Source organism: Cyclopterus lumpus, chromosome 18, assembly GCF_009769545.1.
Source record: "Cyclopterus lumpus isolate fCycLum1 chromosome 18, fCycLum1.pri, whole genome shotgun sequence".
NCBI lineage: Eukaryota > Metazoa > Chordata > Actinopteri > Perciformes > Cyclopteridae > Cyclopterus > Cyclopterus lumpus.
This window is the reverse complement of record NC_046983.1, coordinates 13,938,321-13,959,369: the sequence shown is the minus strand read 5'-3', so window position 1 is coordinate 13,959,369 and position 21,049 is coordinate 13,938,321.

The following is a 21,049-nucleotide window of genomic DNA, read 5'->3' as shown; positions in this document are numbered from 1 at the left end:
CAAGTGGGGGATGTTGACTATGAGGTTGTGCGTTCTGACAGGGGTGGAGCTACACAGCTCTACCACCTCAACCTTCTGAAAGCATGGAGGGAGGCGGAGTCTCTTTCTCTGGTGTCCACGGTATCTGAGAGAGAGGAGCTGGTGCCTGAGGTCCCAAAATCCACCAATCCGGCCTCGCTCCTTTGTCAAGACCATCTCTCCGGGACCCAGAGAACAGACATTGGACAGTTGCAAGAGCAGTTTTCTGACGTGTTCTCTCTCCTGCCAGGACGCACAAACCTCATCATGCACCAGATTGAGACTCCTCCGGGCGTGACGGTGCGGTTACGGCCCTACAGGTTACCTGAGCACAAAGGAAAAGTGGTTCAGAGGGAATTGGCTGCTATGCTGGAGATGGGGGTAATAGAAGAGTCCCACAGTGCCTGGTGTAGCCCCATTGTTCTTGTTGTCAAGAAGGATGGATCTATACGGTTCTGCGTGGACTATCGCATGGTGAATGATGTGTCACGGTTCGATGCTTACCCAATGCCCCAGGTCGACGAACTCCTGGACCGACTGGGCACTGCGCGTTTCTTTATGACCCTGGATTTAACCAAGGGCTACTGGCAGATGCCTCTGTCGCCAGAGTCCAAGGAAAAAATGGCCTTCTCCACTCAGTTTGGTTTATACCAATTTACCACGCTTCCTTTTGTTTCAACGCCTCATGGACCGGGTGCTGCATCCGCACCTGAGGCAGGCGGGGCTGACTGCCAACCCAGGGAAGTGTGCAGTTGGACGGAGGAAGGTACGGTATCTGGGGTACCACTTGGGCGCCGGGCAGGTGCGCCCTCAGGTGGACAAGACTGCCCCCATTGCCGCCTGCCCCCACCCAAGACAAAAAAAGAGGTGAGGCAGTTTTTGGGGCTGGCGGGTTACTACAGGCGCTTCATTCAAAATGTTGCAGAGCTGACCAGCCCCTTGACTGACCTAACCCAGAAAGGTGCCTCAGATCCAGTCCAGTGGACGGAGCAGTGCCAGTTGGTGTTTGAGAAGTTAAAACAAGCTCTCTGTGGGGAACCACTCCTTCACACACCTAACTTCTCTCCCTTTTACTCTGCAGACTGATGCGTCGAACAGCGGGCTGGTGGCCGTTTTGTCCCAGAAGGTAGAGGGGGTTGACCGACCGGTCCTGTACATCAGCCGGAAGCTTTCAGAGAGGGAGGCCAGGTAGAGCACGGTGGAGAAGAAGTGTCTGGCCATCCGGTGGGCGGTCGACTCCCTACTACCTCCTGGGGCGCTCATTCACCCTCTGGTCGGACCACGCTCCACTCCAATGGCTCCACCGCATGAAAGATACCAACAGCCGGATCACTCGGTGGTATCTGGCTTTACAGCCTTTTAATTTCAAGGTGATCCATAGGCCAGGGACGCAGATGGTCGTGGCCGACTTCCTCTCCCGCTCTCATGGGGGGGGGGAGGGGGGAGGAGATTAGGCCAGATAGCACCCTGGCCTAAGTTGGGCGGTGGAGGTATGTGGTGGCTGGGGCGTGGTTAGGCTCAGCTGCAGGGGGGGAGCGGGGGAGTGGCTCAGGGAACAGGTGCCGGGAAGAGGCTTAATTAGCCTGCATTAAATCAGGGGTAATGTGTCTTGCCCCTATATCAGGTGTGTTGCAGATGGAGCATGGGACCGGCAGAGCAGGATCAAAATAAAGTATATTGCCAAACATCACACAACGTGTGCTCATTCCTTGCTGCTGGGGGGTGGAAACCCGGGGACTGTGACAGGACTTGTTACATTCATGAAGTCTATAGGAATACACGGCTCCACAGAGCTGTGACTCTCGGTCAGCCTGGCTACAGTGCTAAAGAGAAACCTGTGGTTGTTCTTATTTTTCTCTATTACTGATGAGTAATAGGTTGCATTACGGAGAGCCTTTTTGTATGTTTAAAGACTATCTCGCCAAACTAGGCGTGATTCTTCCAGATTGGTGGAAATGCTTTCGAGCTTTCGTGAAGTTTGCTGGTCTGAGGGTTATACCAGGGAGCAAACCTCCTTTGCCTCACTGTCTTTTTCTTCAGTTGGGCTATCAAGTCTAGTGTCATTCTCAGTGAGCCTGTAGCACTATTGACAAGATGATCAATCTGGGACGGACTAAAGTTAGCACAGGAGTTCTCCGTCACATTGAGACGTGGTATTGAATCAAATGCAGAAGGAATCGCTTCTTTAAATTTAGCTACAGCACTGTCAGTTAGACATCTGGTGTAGAAACTTTTGACTAACGGTGTATACTCCGGGAGTATAAACTCAAAAGTTATGAGGTAATGGTCTGACAGAAGAGGGTTCTGTGGGAAGACCTCCAAATTCTGTGGGAAGACCTCCAAATGCTCAATGTCAATGCCATATGCAAGAACAAGGTCGAGGGTATGTATGTATCATTATCAATATCCACATGAATATTAAAATCTCCTACAATAATAACCTTATCAGTTTTAAGGACTAAACTTGATAAACACTCTGAAAATTCAGATATAAATTCTGAATATGGACCTGGTGGCCGGTACAGTATGTAAGATTTGTGTTCAAAGCTCCGGGTCCCGTGGCCGCAGGAAATTCAGGATTCAATGAGTTAAAGTTTAACAATATTTAATGGCAAAGATAATACTCATGTAGCGTTCACGATCGTGGGGCCAGAAAGGAGGAACTCTCCACAGACGGACTGCAGCTCCCAAGGAGCAACAGACCGGGGCTGTCTCGAGTCTCCAGACCAGTAGAACCATGTCTCCCCAGAACAAATGCTCCGTCGTTAGTCTGGTCATGCAAATGAATTCAAACCTAAAGGTTAGTTCTATTGGTCAGTTCAAAGGATGCCGCAGTTCTGTTTGCTAAGCCAATTGATAAGCTGGCGAGGTCAAAGCTCACACTTCTGGTTAAGGACAGGAAGTTCCCCTTCACAATAAAACCCACTATCCTGCCTTCCTGATCTGAATTCTGGGTCATGGATTAAGTCTGTTAATCAACTTGCCATGTTTGCAGAAATGAGACGCTCCGTAATGACTTACTGTAACCAATGCCCCACTAACAAGTCAGTAGCAAAGCTAACTTCACTACAGAAAGCAAAACCTGGTCCATCAAGTTAGGACGAGCCACTAATTGTTACATTCCCCGACTGAAGTCTAGTGGAGGCGGAGAGAAACAATTAATGTAACCCATGGAGAATGACTCACGGGCCACGAATGGATAAACAAAAGTGGTTTTAATGACCATAAAAAAACAAAAACCTAATTCCTTAATGTGAGGACATTTAGGCAAATTAATGGTTCTAGTTACAATAATACTATGTATATAAAAAGTATAGCAAACACAATTACAAATTGAATCACAACATAAAATATATCCCATTGGACAAAGATCCAGTGCAAGCCCCCGTGCAGACCGGCGTAGATTGGCCTGGCAGTTGGCAAAAAGATGTGCCGATTTTCAGAATCTCTCAGTGTAACAGTTCAGCTCCATACCTTCTTTCTTTTAATAGTTGTTTTCATTTGGTCTGTCTGGTTACTAACTCTCTTGTCATTTCAGACCTGGTCATTCACACCTGATCATCCTTCATTCCCTTCACCTGGTTCTCACGCCCATCTCACCTGCAGCCCATTCCCTCGTTAGTCACTCACTACTTAGGTCCCCTCACTTGCACTTGCTCTTGTGTTTTCAAACCAAGTTTTCAGCGTGTTATTGTTCGTTTCTTGTTCCTGGAAATATTCTGTTCCTGTTGCAAGTTCAGTAAAGGATTATTTCTTGCTACCTCCGTTTTGTCCATCATGCTTGGTCTTCAATCCGTGACACTCAGCCTTGTAAGCTTAAAGTCAGGCCCCCTTCATCCTCTTCCAGTTCATCGATTGGACAAGACCTTGTTCTGTTGTTAGTCAACCCAACCCCCGTCGCATAAACAACAGTAGCTCATGAGGATGAGTGGTCGTCCCTTGACCACAAGGTTCCATCCCCGCTCTCCCCATAGTTGCATGTTGAAGTGTCCTTGAGCAAGACACCGTACCCCCAGTTGCTCCCCGGGTGCTTCACTGCAGCCCTCCTTAATAACTAAGGATGGGTAAAAGGCAGAGAAGAATTTCCCCACATGGTTAAATAAAAGGGTATATTTCTTTCAATCCTCACACAGTGCACCACATTCGTGAGTGCGTCCTCTCATCCTGCTCCATTCTTCAGGCTGTGTCCTTGATTTACTCAGACGTTAACATATTCAATACGGTTGGGCATACTGTCTCAGTGGCTAATGTAGGAGTTAAAGTTATCCACATCAAAAAGAGGGGCCCTGGTCTGTGCACAGTGAAAAGAAGGAGACGCCGGCCTGCTCGGCCGAGAACATTCGCCTTACCAGTCATACGTTTTTTAATCTATAAAAAATATATATTTATCCTCAGGGCGTGACTTATCAAGCATGGCAAGTTTGGGGCAGATATGAGGAAGTCCAGAGGAGCCAATAGGTGGCGCTGTGACAATGTGAACATATACATGTATCATGTGTCTCTACGTAAAGTTCAGACCACGTCATGTAAATTACATGTGAATCCGAGGCATTTTAGGCTGATTTGCTTTGGCCAGTAGGTGGCGCAAGTTTGGGGCAGATTCCAGGAAGTACAGTGTAGCCTGTAGGTGGCGCTGTGACAATGTGAACATATACATTCATGTTTCTCTACGTGAAATCTAGACCACGTCAGGTAAATTAAATGTAAAGAAAAGTGATGCAAAAAAAATTAGTCCTGCCTGGGTCTCAAACCTGGGCAAGGTGCTTAAAAAGCAGACCCTTATCCAATGGAGCCACAGAATCTGTTGTCTAAATAATTAAAGTAATTTTCTTTTCCCAGTAGGTATTCCTATGACAAATTCAAAAGTGTCTTCATGTAAATGTGCTCAGGACTGGACCAGCATCATGCATGATTATTTATGGCACGATTGGATGATGTTACAGCCACTTTTTATAAAAGTGGGTGTGTATTCGGGTTTACGTCAAGGTTTATTGGTGAGAACTCGACATTTTGATAACTATTCATCTTTAAGGTATTTAGATCATTCTTAATCAAAATTGAAAAAGTGTTGAAGTTGTGAGCATTGTGTTGAGTTGTAGTGGATTTTATATATACTTGCACATGTAGATAAGAAAGTTTGTTTTAAATTAATACATAAAGAAAGTTATGCTAATTAATTTGGGATATTATGAGGAATATTCTGGAGGAATGTATTATGAAACATAAGAGAGGATCACTGTTTTATTATTCTGTTTGTTAATGACAAATGTAATAATTAATTGTATGATGCATGAGAATGAATGTTTTATTGTTTAGACAATAGTTAAAAGGGATGCTGATTGAAAATTGTTGTGTTGCTTTTATTCTGAAGGCAGGATAATAGGTTTTATTCTGACGGGGAACTTCCGGTCCCTGACCGGATGTGTGCACTTTGACCCCGCCAGTTTATTAATTAGTTTAGCGAACAGAACTGCGGCATTCTTTGAACTGGCCAATAGAACTAACATTTAGGTGTGAATTCATTTGCATGACCATACTAACAACCAAGCATTTGTGCTGGGGAACATGGTTCTACTGGACTGGAGAGCTCGAGACAGCCCCGGGCTGGCGCTCCCTGGGAGCAGCAGTCCATCTGTGGAGAGTTTTTCCTTTCTGGCCCCATGGCCGTGAACGCTATATGAGTATTATCTTTGCCATTAAATATTGTTAAACTTTAATTCATTGAATCTTGAATTTCCTGCGGCCCAATTATGTGTTAATGTCACCCTGAATAGCTACGATAGCTGGTTGTTTGAGATGTTAATAAATGCACTGAAAAGGCTTTAAAGCACACAGCCAATGGATGTATTTTAAGATAATAAAAGTGATGAATTACATCTAATATATCCATTGTTACAGCCTAGTAGGAAACTGTTAGAACTTGATTGGGCTATTAGTGAATTTGTGACAGAGTGCGTGAGAATGCATCACTTGTTCCCATATTTCTTTGCTGATTCAGTGCGGCATCCCATTAGCTAATGATCTTTCTTTATACTTACCATACATACCATGTGTTTTAGAGGCCAGAGGAGGCGTCCAACCATGTCCTCTATTTATACACTAAATGGTGTCAGCTGTGACATCATGGGGTTAGATTAGGTATAGGTATTGATTTAGGTTTGATGCAATAATATTTAAAAGTGTTTTACCTAAAGTTAACATTTGAAGGGATAGCTGTTGTGGCTAAGCATATTTAAGGGAGGGAATGAATTTTACCTGCACTCATGATGCAAAGTAGATTACTCCTGCTGATTGGAGGCTGTATTTAACCTGATGCCTTTGACTGTTACAGGGGAAAGACAGGAACATTGCTGTGTGTGTGTGACGTTAATCTAGGTTACCTCTATTCAGTTCAGTTAAACTTTTTGTTTGTATTGTTTGGTTCACGTGTAGCAGAGCTGTTATGTAAATAAACACCTATGGTTTTCTACAAAATATCTTGTTACTGCTTCCTACCATTTTTCAAAGCCACTACGGTCAGGCTTCATCACAGAATTAAAAAAAATGTTGGGACATAATGTTAAATCATCATAGCATATATGAGGGTGATTAAAAGGTTTGTCCTGGAAAAAACAATCTGCTTTATGACTCCTCTTTATACATTCATGACCAAAGACTCATTGGAGTTTTCAGTTAAATGGTGGTGATGGTGGCAGTAGAACCCAACAATGTGCAAGTTCACCATTCACTAGAGCTAGCTCAAAGTTCAGTTCACTACAATTCTTTTATTTGTATAAACTTCTTTTCATATTTAATCTAAATTGTAATCCTTAATGTTGAAGGGGGCCTGCGATTCAAAAATGTCATTGCCAACAACTGCGTTGTTATAGTTGTGCATATTAAAAAGATGTACTTGAAACTAGTCTCACACACAATCACATAAGAACCAGGCGCATGCATGTGATATGACCGCATAGAACAGTATATCCTTACATGGGATTATTTTTGCTCCGTGCATGCGCTCAAATGCGGTCCTGCGAGCATGAGGCTTTCACAAGCATTAGCTTGACCCTCACTTGTTCCGTATATTTTTGATACTTTGGAGGATGAAATTAAATAGTTAAATAGGCAGTGGCCGATATCTCACAGAGGTCACAATGTATACATATGCATAAATGCATATGTATACACACAATTTCTTAACTAATGTTGAGTATGATAAGTTAAAACAAAAGGGCTGCTCAGAATAAACAAAACTAAAGATAGGTTGGCTTGTCAATATTTCCTTCTGTTATGTATTTTTTTTTACTGACGGGTCATTAATTTGTTTGCCCTATGAGTCAGTCTCTCCAACCTATGAAAATAATGAGCTCCCTGGTTGAGGAGGTGCCAAAATGCAGACAGTGGTAATGAGTTTGCAGTTCTTGGAGGTGTGAAAAGTCTGACATCTGCCCGTATCCCCAACAGGCCATCATTCACACTTCTAATTTGTGTTTATGTTGCAATAATAATTACTCTAGTCAAAGTAAAATAACTTTTATTGTAATATGATATTTTCAATAAGTAAAACACAACTTTAGATTGTAAGAAACGTAGTGGCATGATGCCACATTGTGGAACCAAACCTGGCCTTTTCTTTTGTGTGGCATGCACATTCTCTCCATATTTGATTGTACTCCTTCTGAAAAAATATACATGGACTGGGTTACTTAAGGTCATACAATGTTATGCACACACAATTTATTGGCATAATGCATTTGTATCACTCGTCAGCCTACTGATTTACCACCTGCTGTGCTTCCATCGAAACCAAACGCTTTAGATCAAAAGATAAATCTGAACAGCACAGGCTAGTACAGTGGTTCCAAAAAAAAAAGTATGCATTGATTGTGCCATTACCACGAGCAATATCACAAAAAATGCATGAGCAACTCTTTCTCTCTTGGAATGCAAGATTGCGCCGTGCCAGCTTTTTTCTTTCACGTTTAGTTTAAATTACGGTCGGAAAACGGACCATAACCTTTTTTTCAATTTTTTCTGTGGCTTTTCTGTTACTTTTCTGGTTGTAACTGGGAGCCACACACAATGGCCATTGTCTATTCATGCGATCAGCTGATTGCGTTGAGTAAACCCTGGCTTTTGTCCAGCACCAGGCCTGAAATCCCGGAGGAGCTGCAGAGAAGAGCTCGGGGCTGCAGGTCAGGTGACAAGCGGAGAGCTAAGGTGAGGAAATATAATGGGTCTTTGGCGAATAAGACGGACGAGCTCGGCGTGCTGGTTAAGACTGAGAGGGACTTCCATACGTGTGGCCTCATGTGTTTCATGGAGACATGGCTGCACGCAGACTTTCCGGATCACAGTGCGTCGGTGCCTGGCTTCAGGACTGTTCAGGCGGACAGAGACGCTATACAGAGTGGTAAGAGGAGAGGTGGCGGGATACACAGGGTTAGGGTTAACCCTGCTGTGTATGTGAACAAGAGGTGGTGCAATCCCAAGCACGTGTGTGTGTGAATGAGCGCTTCTGTAGCCCGAACATTGAACTGTTGTTGTGGCTGCAATTAAGCATGTCATCACTCCTGTGTGTACATGGCGAGGGTCAGATGTGGAAGACATACGCGTAGAAGGGGCCAAGTTGAATGCATTTGTAGCAGAGGAACGCAAGAAAAGTGCAGCAAAGCAAAGTGTACCTTGATTGAACAGCACAGTGTGTTTGGCGGGAACTGGAAAGTTGGGATTGGTAAGGCAACACGCAGATGTTTTGATGACTTCGGAGAACAACTGTATTGTCCAAGATGCTGAGAGAACACTTGAAGCGAGATGGCATCTGCTTGTTGAACATGCACGGTCAAGTTAGTGCCATTATTGATCACAAAAAGCTTTCAGTGACCGTTGATTGTGGGCCACGTTATGCGTCTGGGTTGCCATCTGATATTGGCACGCCTGTGGCTGTCTTCAACAGTTCCATTGAGGACCTGATTCATCACATCCATAATCTAAAAGGAGTCTTCAGAAGCAGAGTGGTATAACATTTGTAGCATTTCTGTGAAAGCAGGGGAAGTTGATTCTGACATGGAGAGTGCAGATGTGCTTACAGAGAGTGATAGTGACATTGAAGTTGCGGCTGAGCTTGAGGATGGCCAATCTGACACTGTTGAATGTCATGTACGATCTGTCAGAGGAATGTTTCATCAGAGAGACCCTCGGTTTACATATGGAGGATGCCAGTGTATGTCAGTAAGTTTGGTCAGCATGGCAAAACATACAACCGACAGCGAGTTTTCGTGGCAGTCCCACAATCTGGATACGGTTGTAGTTTTAGGTGACAAGTTGTATTCTTGTTTGCATGACAGCAAGTCCACCAGTGGCAAATCCAAGCTGCTGTGTGTTTCCCAAAGAGTCTGTAATTGATGGACACAAAAAACAGTTTAAATATGGTGACTACGTCCATGGAGATGTTGATGTGGTTGAGAGGGAGCTTATTGAGGAAGGTGTGCACACCACTCTAAGAAAGGGATTGAAAAAGATGTGCATGCAATATGACACATGCTTTCTGACATTGAGTGGCAGTACATGTGCAATCATTGGTCAACGGGGACAATATGCAGTAGTTGACTCCCATGCGCGCAGTGCTCTTGGGATGGTCAGTGAGACGAGACAAAGTGTTGTGTATTTTAGTTGCCTTGAACATTTGTTTAATCACATATGCAACTTCGCAACAGCATTTAGGAAAACTCAAAAGCTGTTTGAGATTGCTGGTATTCACGTCATTCACAAAGGCCCAGCAGAAAACAGTCATTCGTCCTTTGCTCTTGAAACTGGACTGGGTTGTAGTTTCCCAGATAGCAGCCGACTCCGAGGCGGATCCGCCCTCAGGTCGGCAGATCCGCCCTACTGTCAGACTCAGTTTGTCCATGTGCCTCCAGATGACGCAAGACAAACTGCGGATTAACTGCGGACAACAGGCGGATGCCTCACTGTAATGGTGCGTTCACACCAAACGCGATGCGAATATTCGCAACGCTTTTTTAGTTTCGTCGCCCGACAAGTTGTGCTGCGTTCAGACCAAACGCGCGTCAAGTATGGGGTCAGATCAGTCTCAATAATTGCAAATGCACACAGAGAGACTTACAAATGTGCACAGAACAATTTACAAATATGTTTGATTTACAAATGCACACAGAAGGATTTACAAATAAATTAGACTCACAAATGCACGCAGAACAACGTGTCTGTGTTTATTTATTTGTCAATCGCACTGCATTTGTTTATGGATTGCTTCCCATGTGTGTGTGGATTTGTGAGACTCCCCTGCCGTGGCTAGATCCGCAAATGCGTTTTTTTTTTTTTAAACAGACCTATCTGTAGCCAATCAGATAACGCCCTCATTTTCAACCAATCACATGAGCGTCATTCGCTTTATTTGTGCCTTAGAGGGGCGTGGCTTTACTCCATGGAAACAGTTATAACTTCCGTCATCCACTATTTCTGCTTTATACTTGTTGTTCCGACGTCCCACAAACGTCGGAGCATCTAATGACCTCGTGTTTGGGTTCATAACATTAATATCATATATATATATATATATATTTATACATAACATCACCCGTGGGCTCACACAGCTCGGTGACTTTCACCGACTAAGTCTGAATGACAGCGGGCAAACTTTTTGCTTCGCTCTATTCGCGTCATTCGTGCCGCGCCAAGATTTTCTACTAGATTTAGAAGATTAAACCGAAGTTTCAATGACTTACAACAACTTCCTTGTTGTCATGGTTTACAACAATGGGGGTGGGGGGGTGTACATTAATTGTGCATCCCTCTCCAAATTGCGCAACTGTAACGCTGGCAGCCCCGTGGGGAGGGGAGGGGGAGATTCGCTGATGTGATTGGCTAAAAATGAGGGCGACATCTGATTGGCTACAAATGGGTCTATGTTGAAAAAAACGCATTTGCGGATCTAGCCACGGCAGGGGAGTCTCATGAATCCACACACATGTGAAGCAATCCACAAACAAATGCAGTGCGATTGACAAATAAGAAAACACAGACACATCGTTCTGCGTGCATTTGTGAGTCTAATTGATTTGTAAATCCTTCTGTGTGCATTTGTAAATCAAACATATTTGTAAATTGTTCTGTGTGCATTTGTAAATCTTTGTGTTTGCATTTGTAAATCCTTCTGTGTGCATTTGTAAATCAAACATATTTGTAAATTGTTCTGTGCGCATTTGTAAGTCTCTGTGTGCATTTGCAATTTTTGAGACTGATCTGAACCCAGTCGAGATCCCATGCAAAGTCAATGCACAGGCGCATTAGACGCGAAAGGGGGCGTGGCTTATCTCCGTAAAAACAGTTCAAATTTCCGCCATTCACCACGGTCGAAATAACCACTAGTTCTGCTTTATACTTGTTGTGGACATCCCATAAACGTCGGAACATCTAACGCCCTCGTGTCTGGGTTCATAACATCACCCGTAGCAAAAGATGGGGAAAAGGGGCTGGGGAAAGGGGATGTTGAGAGGGAAGGGCAACATCAGGCCCAGCCCAGGAAGATGCTGATGGGGTTGGCGGAGGAGGTGAGGAGGGCACACGCCGCAGCCCAGACAATGGCCATTGGGTCCAGAGGGTAGAGGCCACACCTCCTGAACCCAGCCACCACCACTCTCCGATCCTTCACCCTCTGGTAGGAGTCTCTTAGGACCCTTGAAAACTCCTTCTTAGAAACCAAGAAGGAGTGGCTCACTGCCGACAGATCTCCTGTAACACCAGAGAAATCTGCCTTCAAGGGTCCAAAGAAACTCCCATCCAAAGGCTGAAGGATGTGAGTCGATGTGGTGGCAGGCACAAAAGAATGACCCCCTCCCTCTGTGCCACCCGGACCAGCTCTGGATCCAGGTGGGACTGATGTCCATCCATTAAGAGCAGTAGCGGGCGCTCCTTCATAGAAAACTTCAAGAAGTGCCCGACAAACCACTTCCTAAACAGCTCACTGTCAATATACCCTGCTGGCGACTTCCCGTAGAGGGCATTGGGAACCCCTTCTTTGTTATAGGGGCCCCCTGGATATCCCCCCTTGTAGATGATGATAGGGGGGACATCCTCCCCAGCCGCGTTGAGGCAGGCCAGGACGGTGATGTGGTCCCTGGTTCCCTGGGCCTGCCTGTAAGCATGTTTAGTCCCCCGGGGCACGATGACCTTCCTTCTGGAGGAGTCCAGCTAACCCCGTCTCGTCGCAGTTGTATATTTGACGGGGTTTCTCCCTCAACCCGTGCTCCACCAGGGTGGTGGTGAGGAGCCTAAAGTACTCCTCTATTGGCCCCCTCTTGGCACAGGATGCCCTCCCACGGTCAATGATGTCTGGGGTCCGAGCGGTAAGGTGATGGTGGTGCCGCTCCCGGAAGTTAATCCACCACGTCTGGCCAAGCACGGTCCTGGGTGCTGCCTGATGGCGCTGATTATAAACAGTACCTGAGGCTTCATCAGTGGAAACCCATATCTGGCAGAGTACAAGCACTACTCCACCAGGGAATCCTCATCTTCAGGGGTGAGGAGTGTCCTCTGACCCAGGACACAGTCAGAGGACACCCTTCCACTGACTCGGTCACTCAGGCTGGACTTCAGGACCCCAAACTGCTGGGCTGCCTGTCGTAGAGTGAGCCTGCCTGCTTTCACCTCCTGTAGGGCCTGCATCATGGCCTCCTGGGACACCTTCCTTGTCTTCCTCTCCATCTTCTGGATTTGCCGGATGTTTGGCATCTTCAAAAAAAACATTAATTTTGGCAGTCAGAAATGAAATTCAAAATTAGTTTTAAATGTCTTAATAAGGTTGATTAATTCTATAAATTGCCAGTTCACCATGTATAGACACATGCATATTTACCACATGCATATACATATATGTATATATATTTACCTTAAACTATTGCAGATTTACAGGTTTTATATATCTTTCTTTTCTTGGTCCTCATGTAAAGGAAAACACTCACACAGACACACATTACCTACCTTTCTTTTCTCCTTCTTCCTATCTTTCTTTTCTGCTTCTTTCTACTCTTTTCTGCTTCTTCTGCCTTTCTCCTTGTTTCTGCCTCTTCTCTTCCTTCTTTCTGTCTTTTCAGGCAGGAACATGAACTACACAAGAGAGAAATGTACTCAACAATATTACATTTTATGAACTTTATATATAACCTAGCACTGTATCATATTGGAGGTTTATCTACACAGACAACATTTCTAATCATAAGAGCCACTGCTGACTTTCAACAAATGTACAGAGAGTCTTTCTCACTCTCAAACACACAGACACCAACATTATTTGCATAATTTAATAGTAAGATCATTTTTGCATGAATATACTTGATGTAGCCTGGCTTATGAAAAACAAGGAAAAACATGTTATTATGTCTGCCTTTGTTTTCAGAGCTTTAAACAAACAGCTGCCTCCCTTATAGTGCTGCGAATATGTGTTAATTTTTCCCGCTGACACAACATTATTATTATTTTTTCATCCGTCATACATTTCTGCCAGCCCCCTCTCTCCCCTCGACAACAGTCTACGTCACACATGATGGCATATTTTCATTGGCTAGTGTAAAGCTAGCGACAAAATGGATTCATATGCTAGCTCATATTAGCAGTACGATGAAAATACAGAAATACTTTTTAAGAGTAAAGATTGTCGCCCGAGTGTTCTTACTGCTTTCTCTTATCAACGTAACTTTCCTGTATTATTTAGACATGTAAAAGTCCCTATATCTTAATGAAATTTGACACGTAGATTCTTTGATATGTATAAAATAATTCCACTTACACTTTAATAGCGATCGCCGAAGAAAAATGCCGGGAAAAAGACCGGAAACTGCGTCACATCGGTTTCGTCCGGATCAGGCCAATCATAGCTTTTGCTGTCCAGGTCAGGCCACCGTTATGCTAATTTGTTAGTCTGCTAGTTGGACGAAGCTAACTAGCGTACATTAGCTTAGGGCCTTAGGCCAACATCATTAGCCTTGAATGAAATCTAAGCTGCTCTGTTCCTGCCTGTGAAATAGTTAAAATGTCAATAGCTGATTAACTAACAGGGTTTATTTGTACTTTGTCTAGTAGTTAGATTATTATTAATGACAATGTTTTGCTATTTTTTTGCCATTGCTACCGGGCTCAACTAACACAATGTTACGGAGTATTGCTGACTCTTGCTTCGGACTCAGATGCATGTTTGAGCTGAGCTGTGTGGTGTTGTATGACAGTAAATAAACGTGTTGGTAACTTTAGCTTGTAAATTAAGGACAAAAAGCTGTCTGGGCAGTTTTTCCGGCTAACGCTGTGTTCAGCCTGTGTGACTGTGTGGGTTGTGACTTTCCGCGCTGCTTTACTCCCGTGAGTTTTTACTCGCTGGACTATTTATGGTTATTGTAGACGCGACAGAGAGGGGGCGGGGTTAATGGTTAATTTATGGCATGAAATATGCCATCTACCATGGAATAAATTACCACTATTTCTGTTGTGGAAGTCCCACAAACATCAAAATATCAAACACCCTCGTGACTGGGTTCATAATATCCGTAGCCCACAAAGCCTCTCCATGAGCTGCATCTGGATGAAGCACTATCATATGGTCAAATAATGTATGCATTGATGTTAAAGACTTTTCTTTTAAGACATGCATTGCCAATAACATTTATATTTTCTGTATAGCAGAATTACTTGACAATTTGCAATGTCATCCTCAGATTTTTACGGACGTGACACTCTACAAATGGACCCCCGCCTCATTTTAGGTAAGAAACATTTTCACAGCAACTCACACATTTGAGAGTGTCGTGGTAGTGAACAATATACATTTATTTAATTGTAACAGGAGTATTATGTCCAGCAGTTAAACATGCATGGACCTAATCTAGCTGAGAACAGCGAAAAAAGGTGCTAAGCAGAGTGCGCTCATAGGCTAAGTAGTCCTTAAGGGCATTTGTGATTGGTCGACTATTTGTTGGAGGCGGCTCTTGGTTTAGACTTCCTGAGGGCCTCATTGGAGCACAGGGTGGTCCCACCCTCTAGGCTCTCGGATCATCTGGCCTCCAGGTGGCGTAGCAGATCAGTGTGTGTGTATGTTGTGCAATCTTATATGCGAAGCTGGGGCATAGTCTCTCAGTTTCGGGGAGTCAGTTAGCAGGTGTTCTTTATCTGACACGATGTGCAGACAGTTGGTGGTTCCTGGAACCACCCGTCAAAACAGGAATCACTCCTTCAAGCTGCCTCCTGCTATCTAGCTGAGTCTCATGAGAACTGTGTGGGGGAGAGTCGCTATCTAGCCGAGCCTCATGAGAACTGTGTGGACCGTTATGAGGGAGAGACAGGGCTACGGAAACTCATGAGGCACAAAAGAGGCGAAACTCAGTTTCCACAGGAAACAGATTTTAGAAATGACGCTAAATAAAAAACTAATACAAATAAAATTCACACACACTCAACAGGATTGTTGAATAATAAACAAAAATAAAATATAATACATTGAAAATAAGAAATAACAAAGTGTATTTCGAACTCTATTACATTATTATGTTTGTGTGCTTATTCTCTACACAGCGTATCAAGGTCTACTAGAAAGAGCATTTCCTGCTGAAAATGCGTTGGAATGCAAAAAGCTGAAGCTTAAAGTGAAATATTTGAAGAAATAGCTGAATATAGCTGGAAAATATATGAAAATAGCTGAATATCGCTGAAAATAGCGGAATATAGATGAATATAGATGAAAATAGCGGAATATATCTGAAAATAGTGGAATAACCGAATATAGCTGAAAAAAGTTGAATGTAGCTGAAAATAGCTGAATATATCTGAAAATAGCGGAATAGACGAATATATATGAAAATAGCTGAAAAGGCAAACTACCTGCTGCAAAGTGTTGAAGCCCAAAGGCATTTATCTGAATTGCTGAAAATCCTTGTTTAAATGTATAATTGGAAAAATTGAAAGGAAAACTGCATCATCTAAATAATCCAAGAGATGAATTACAATCCAAGAAAGGGGGGAGAGAGACAGATAGAGATCGAGAGAGACAAGGAGAGAGTGAGGGGTATAAAAAGAGAGACAGAGAGGGAGGGAGGACAGAGAGAGAGATGGTGAAAGAAAGGGAGAGAGGGAGGACAGAGAGGGGGAGAGAGAGAGGGAGAGGGAGGGAGAAAAAGAAAGAGGGGAGAGTGGGGGAGACACAGAGAGAGAGATTTGATTTATTTTTATTTTTGAAAAACACTTTATTCACACAAATAATTTTACAATGTGTTTTTTTTTAAATCACAGGTCTTGTTTAAAAAAAACATTTTTTTTAAAATCATCTGATAAAAAACTGCGCAAACACCAGCTCCTCTTCCACCACAGAACAAACAAGGTCTTTAAAACACCAACGTTGTTTAAAAGCATCCAAGTCTCCAATGTGTTTATAAAAACGGAACTCCAGCCAGAGTCTGGCTCTGATGTTACAGAGCCACACTGCCCTGGCCTCCTGCCCCTCCCTGTTCTCCACTCGCTTTTTACGGGTTAAATAAATGGCCATTTTGGCTTCCCCAAAAAGGTAGTTGAGGAGCTGCCACTTTTCTTTTTCTGCTTTTTTGTAGGCAGCTCCCATGATAAAAATTTTCTCAGTAAAAACCACATTAAAAAGACTAAAAAACAATGTTAAAAGAGTGAAGAAACCTGAAAGTCTCTTGCACTCAGTAAAAACATGGTAAATAGTCTCACGAAGGTCACAGAAGGGGCACCGGCTCAGGACTGTGAGATTAATAATGGAGATAAAAGCATTGCAGGTGACAGCACCATGTAAAATCCTCCACTGGAGGTCGGCCGTTCGTTTCTTGAGGGGAGGTTTATATAAAATCCTCCACTGTGGGCCAGGTCCGCCTTGTCCCAGTCTCTCTGACCACACAGTGGGAGGCCTGTTGCACAGTCCGGACCTGTTTGTGCTCTTGACACAATTAAAATACACAGTCTTTTTGTCCGCTCTGTGTAACGTCATGGCTTCCGGGCACGTCGTAGCAAGCAGGGGGCCGGTGAGTTCCCCTAGCCCTGGGCTCAGGGAGATCTCGGGGAAAGGGTGTGCAAGGTCCGGCTCGATTTGTCCTTGGCTGTAGTCCATGAGGAGGCTCCTCTCCTTCCCGGTCAGCCTCTGCCTCCATAGCTTCAGGAGCCTCCTCGCCACCCGGACGGAATGCAGACCCAGCAGAGCGCCCAGGGCCGGGGGGTCACTCAGCGTCGGCCCCACAGCATCCACTAGCTGCTGTAGGCACAGGGTCCATGACCTCAGCAGCGCCCCCGTCAGTCCAGGGGTGACACTGCTGCTGATGTCCAGCTTGGCCCTGTGAATCAACGGTTCTCTCAGCAACCAGTACAGAGAGTTAGACTGTGGGCTTTCACAAGTAAAAAGGGCCCACGACTTAAAAACACCCTGATAAAACGGAGGCAGCCCATTTAACTTTAAAATGCTAGAATCCATTAAAAACAGAGCAGTATCCAGCCCCAGGTTGTTAGCACGTCTGAGGATGCAGCTGGCCACATCTCGCCACACTAAAAACTCCGGACTAGTCAGGTATTTTTTAACAAACTGAATTCTAAAAGTGGCTGTCCGGCTGGCCAGGTGGACAAGGCCCTGTCCCCCCTCCTCTCTGGCTAAAAACAGCACCCCTTGTGGCACCCAGTGTAGACCCTCCCAAAAAAAAAATGTTTTTGTATGTGGGCTAGAAAGCCTGAGGTAGGGTCTAAGCATGTTAGGCGGTGCCACAGCTGGGAAGCTATAAGATTATTTAAAACCAGTGCTCTACCTTTAAAATACATCTGAGGGAGCAGCCACTTCCACTTGGAAAGTTTTCCCTCAATCTTTTCTGTGACGCCCTCCCAATTCTTTTGGACCACATTTTCCTGTCCGAGATATATCCCAAGATATTTAAAACCGTCCTTCCTCCACACTAGTTTCTGGGGAAGGACTGGGAGACCGCCACACCATTCACCGACAGCGAGGGCCTCACTTTTCTTCCAGTTCACCCTCGCTACCGATGTCCTGCTAAAACCCTCTACAATGTTAGTTAAAAGGTCTGCATCCCTCTGGTCCTTAATAAAAACAACAATATCGTCGGCATAAGCCGATAAAATCATTTTCTCACTAAAACCAGGTAAAACCAGTCCTTGCAGGCTAGAGCGTATGGATGAGGAGGGGCTTCAGGGAGAGTGCATAGAGCATCCCGGACAGAGCACAACCCTGCCGGACCCCTCTACCCACTCTAAAAGGAGCACACAGACTGCCGTTTATCTTCAGCACACTCTCAACCTCATTGTACAACACCTTGATCTTAGCTATGAAGCCAGCGCTGAACCCAAACTTCCCCAGGACTTTCCAGAGGAAGCTGTGTTCAACGCGGTCAAAAGCCTTTTCCTGATCTAGAGAAATCAGACCAGTGTTAATACCCAACGAGCTGGAGACCTCCAGAACATCCCGAATGAGGTAGACATTGTCTACCATGGACCTGCCGGGTACACAATAGGTCTGGTCCCGATGGATGACCTGCTCCATAGCTTCCCTCAGCCTGGAGGCGAAGACTTTGGACAGAAGCTTGTAATCCACACACAGCAGAGACACAGGATGCCAGTTTCCGATGTCCTGCAGGTTTCCTTTTTTTATCACTGCTCTCCGGCAGGACATTGGCATGGAACCAGAGGCCAGACTCTCATTAAAAACATCCAAGATGTCCCTCGCAAATATATCCCAGAAGGTTTTATAAAATTCGGCAGTGAGGCCATCAAGGCCGGGAGCACGCCGTCCCTGCATGCCCTGCAAGGCGGCCTTCAGCTCTTGTAAGTTTATGGGCCTGCAGAGCTCCTCATTGGTCTCCTCAGAGACCTGAGGCAGCTCCCCACAGAACCCCTCCATTAATGACTCCTCCTCCCTGTACTCACTGGTATACAGGGAGGAGTAAAAGTCCACCGCTCGCCTCCTGATCTGGCTTGGTTCCACAACTGGCTGCCCTGCGTCTCATAACAGTGAGTGGATTACCCTCCTCTGCCCACTCTTCCTCTCCAGGCTGAAGAAGAAGCTAGAGGGAGTGTCCATCTCTGTGATGGTCTGGAATCGGGACCTGACCAGTGCACCCTGAACTTTAACGTCTAACAAGTCGGCCAAAGCCACCTTTTTTCCTTTGAGGACTTCAATATGCCCTCGATCTCCTGTGGACTCACTTAAACTCTCTAGGTCCACTATATCAGTCTCCAGGTCCTTCATAGATCTAGTGATGTCTCGGGTGACGTTGAAAGTATGCTGCTGACAAAGAAGCCTAATCTCAATCTTACCACGGTCCCACCACTGCCTAAGACTACTAAAATCACTCTTCCTCAGCCTAAAAACATCCCAGAAATAAATAAGAACCTCTCTAAATGTTTTATCAAAAGTTAAAACTAAATTAAAATGCCAATACGCGCTCTTGGGTAAAATGTTTCTAATAAAAACATGACATAAAAGCAAAGAATGATCAGTAAAACCAGCAGGAACAATACTGCACATTTTAAAAATATTAAAATGGTGCTTAAAAACATAAATACGGTCTAACCTGGCTGAGGAGATCCTCCCCTCCCTAAAGTGGGACCATGTGTACTGTCGGCAGTCGGCATCATCCTTCTCCACACATCCACCAGGCCATGAGAATGGACCAGCCTCCTCAGAACCTGCTGTGAAGCTGGATGTGTCTCTGTGTGGTTACGGTCCTTTAACTCATCTTCCGTACAGTTAAAATCCCCGCCCCCAAGAATAAAAAATCCTCCGAGGCACAGCCATTTAAAACAGCTTCCTCTCTGCACCGGTTGCTGGAGCATACACATTGATAAAAACAACAGTAAAAAGGTCGAACCGTGCTTTAACTAAAAACAACCTCCCCTCGACGATGTGTTTGACCTCCAGTGAAACCGGGATAAAAGACCTGGAGAAGAGGAAGCCTACTCCTCTACTGAGGTTTGTGTGGTGACTCAGGAGGACTTCCCCTTCCCACTCCCTCCTCCAGTCGGCCTCGTTGGTGCTGTCGCTGTGGGTCTCTTGTAGGAAGAGAACATCAATACCTTTCATCTTTTTAAATTCATAAATAGATGTTCTCTTCCAAATATCCCTGGCTCCATTAACATTTAAAGTTCCGACTCTGAAAGTATCCATTAAAAGAAAAATGTTTAAAACACAAACAAAAAACAATAAATTAATTAAAACACACATTGGAGCTTTCGGCATCACCCTTATCCATCATTTCTTTTATTTTTGTGGCAATTTTTCTCAATCTAAAACCCTCCTGCTCAGTGAAGCCGGACTCCTCCCTCCGGCTCATGTGGTGTCTGGCTGAGGTATAAAATAGGCTTAGGTTAGGAAAGAAGTCAACAACGTTGACTCCTTTCCTGCCTTTTGTCCATTGTAAAAAAGTCCTAATTTTTTCTGCTGTGTACATTTTTTGTTGCTGACTTCTGGTTAAAACCGCAGGAGCATTGACACCTCCTCGTCACTGCTGTCTGACCTCTGCCCCCGACCCGTCTCCTTGGCTTCCCCCACCTTGCTGGCCTTGGTGCCACTGCCTGCCCTCTGGGCCCGCTTCTTCCTCTTTGAGGCAACTTTAAAATCCTCAACTTCCATCTCCGCTTCTTCCACCTGCTCAGCCCACCCACCTACACTTTCCTCCTCCACCTCTACTTCCCCACCAACCTGCTGTGCTACCTCCACAGCACCATTACCCCCCATTTCCTTTTCTTCTCCTCCATCCTCACCATTTCCCACCTTAACCAAAGCCTCCCCCCTGCTGCTCTGGACACCCTCACCATCATTACCACCACCACCATTATTACCACCACCACCCTCACCACCACCATTATTACCACCATCACCCTCACCATCATTACCACCACCACCACCATCACCCTCACTCACCTCACTCACACCACTCACACATCACCCTCACCATCATTACCATTATTACCACCATCACCCTCACCACCACCATTATTACCACCATCACCCTCACCATCATTACCACCACCACCATCA